Consider the following 2,680-nt stretch of genomic DNA (forward strand, 5'->3'; position numbering starts at 1 on the left):
ATTGGCGAGGAAGAGTGTTAAAGCACGAAGAGTGATGCTGTGCATTGTTTTGGTGAGAGAGTGTTAAAGCATGAAGGGTGATACCGTGTATGATTTTGTGAGGAAGAGTGTAAAGGCACAAAGGTGATGCCGTGCCTCACGATGTATAATTCTATGCCGATTATATTGATTTGATGGTGAAGACGAGAGTAAAAGCACGAAGGGTGATGCCATGCAAATTATATTGATTCTTATGGTAAGGGCGAGAGTAAAAGCACGAAGGGTGATGCCGACACTTGTTTGATTTCTTATTCTTATTGATAATTGAGTTATGATGTTCCTTATATTTACCCGTGTCCTTCTATTATCATTTGATGTTTCTCCGCAGCATGTTTCCCCCTCTCATTCTTAACTGTACACTCCTGCTTTTATTTTCCGCTATATATGATTTAACTGCACAGGTTTATTTGGTAGTCTGGTCCTAGCCTCGTTACTACTTCGCCGAGGTTAGGCTAGACACTTAGCAACACATGAGGTCGGTTGCACTGTGTGTAGATCCCGGTGCAGCAGCATTTGGACCTTAGCTTGGGGTTGCTGCCTTCAATCCATTCGGAGATCCAAGGTAATCCCGCAGGCGTCCTCAGCCCCTGACGTCTCCCTCTATCCTTTCATCCTGTTTCATTTACGTATTTTAGAAATAGTGTTGTATTTATTTTTCGGACCTTGTTTGTAGTATTCTTAGACCGCCTGTGAAGTTGTGACACCAGTTCTGGGTAGTATTTGTTTAAGAAATTGTATTGGAAATATTTAAATGGTTTCATTTGTTTCTTCCACTTGTTTAAATTCCGTTGTTATAAATTGTTGGTTCCTAAATGATTAAGGATTAAAAATGAAAAAAGTAAATTATTCAAACGGTTGGCTTGCCTAGCTTCCACTAGTAGGCGCCATCATGACTCCCGAGGGTGGAAAATTCGGGTCGTGACAAGTTGGTATCAGAGCTTTAGGTTACATAGGTCTCACAACTCACGGACAAGCTTAGTAGAGTCTGAGGGACCGGTACGGAGACGTCTGTATTTATCACAGAGGCTACAGAGTTAGGAAAAACTTTACATCTATTCTTTCATGTCGTACGGATTGGTTTCTTAATGCTAATTGAATTTCTACTCTATTCTTTTGTAGATGGCGAGAATACACACTTCCTCATCCACTGATCAGTAGCCCGAGCCCCCAGCAGCAGCTCCCATGAGGGGTAGAGGGTGAGGCCGTGCTAGAGGCCGAGGTAGGGGCAAAGCTCAGCCCAGAGCAGCAGCACCAGTGACGGAGCCTCAAGTTGAGTTTGATGATGAGGCTCCGGCCCATGCAGTTCCGGTGGGCCCAGCTCAGGTCCTAGAGGGGTTCATTGCTACCCTAGTACTCCAGGATGCTCTGGTTCGTCTAGTGGGCCTTATGGAGAGTGTCACCTGGGTAGACTTGCTTCCTGTAGCACCAGCTGTCTCTTAGGCTGGAGGAGAATCCCAGACTCCTGCTACTCACACTCCGGAGTAGATGGCTCCCCAGTTTCAGACTCCAGCAGCTCAGCCCGTTGGAGCAGTTCAGCCGGGTGTGGTAGCTCAGACCGGTGATGGAGTAGTTATGTCTGCTGATGCCTTATGGAGATTGGACAGGTTTACCAAGCTCTTCACTACCACTTTCAGCGGTGCATCTTCTGAGGATCCCCAGGATTATTTGGACAACTGTCACGAGGTTCTCAGGAACATGGGTGTATTGGGAAAATTGAGTTTACATATTGAAGTGATTGGAAGATGACGTGTCATGACACGAAGGCTAGTCAAAAAGTGATGATTGGCAAAGAGGCACGAGTTGCAATAGATACGAGTAAAAGGTACAAGTAGAGGCACAAGCAGTTATTCAAAAGACTCAACGCTCGTACCTATTTATACCCAAAAATCAAGGAGAATGAATCTGACAGCACAAGAGAGTACAGATACAGTATTTAATAAGCAGTAAATACTAAAAATGTTAGAGAATCTGTATTAAATTACAATGATTATGTAACATAGCATTTAATGCCTTTAATTGTCTATAATGGCCTTATTATGACAAAGACAAAATGTATATCTTTAAGATAGCTATAAAAGGGAGAGAATGGATCATTTGTAAGGACACGAAAGATCATCTGAATATACTGCTTTACTTTGTTTTCTTATGTCTGTCTTATTGTTAGCAAAATCACTTTCCTTTATTCCGTTTTGATTATCAGTAACCCATGTTTTTATAAATTAAAGCTTTGATAGAAATTCCACTTTTTGGTTAAACAATTTGGTTTCGTTACCGGGAATCTGATAATCTACTCTTTCTTAGCCTAACCTTTTTTGTTGCATCAACTATGTCGAACATCAATGACAACACCCAAGGAAACCAAGGAAACCAACAACTCCAGGAGAATCCACAGGATGATCACATCCCAATCCCTTCTCCACAAAGCTCCCCTCGACGATCTCGAGAAAGCACTCCTGATAAATCTCATACAAATGGAAACGCTCAATTCGAAAATGATGAAGCTATCAATGAAGCTTTGCAAAAGCTAATCGCTCAACAGGTCAATAAAGCTCTTGAGGCCTTTGTCAGCCAATTACTTGTTGCACCACCAACACCCACTCCAAATAATAACACTTTGGAGAACCCTCAGTCTGGGCTTGCT

This window comes from Nicotiana sylvestris, chromosome 2 (genome assembly GCF_000393655.2).
Source record: "Nicotiana sylvestris chromosome 2, ASM39365v2, whole genome shotgun sequence".
Classification (NCBI taxonomy): domain Eukaryota; kingdom Viridiplantae; phylum Streptophyta; class Magnoliopsida; order Solanales; family Solanaceae; genus Nicotiana; species Nicotiana sylvestris.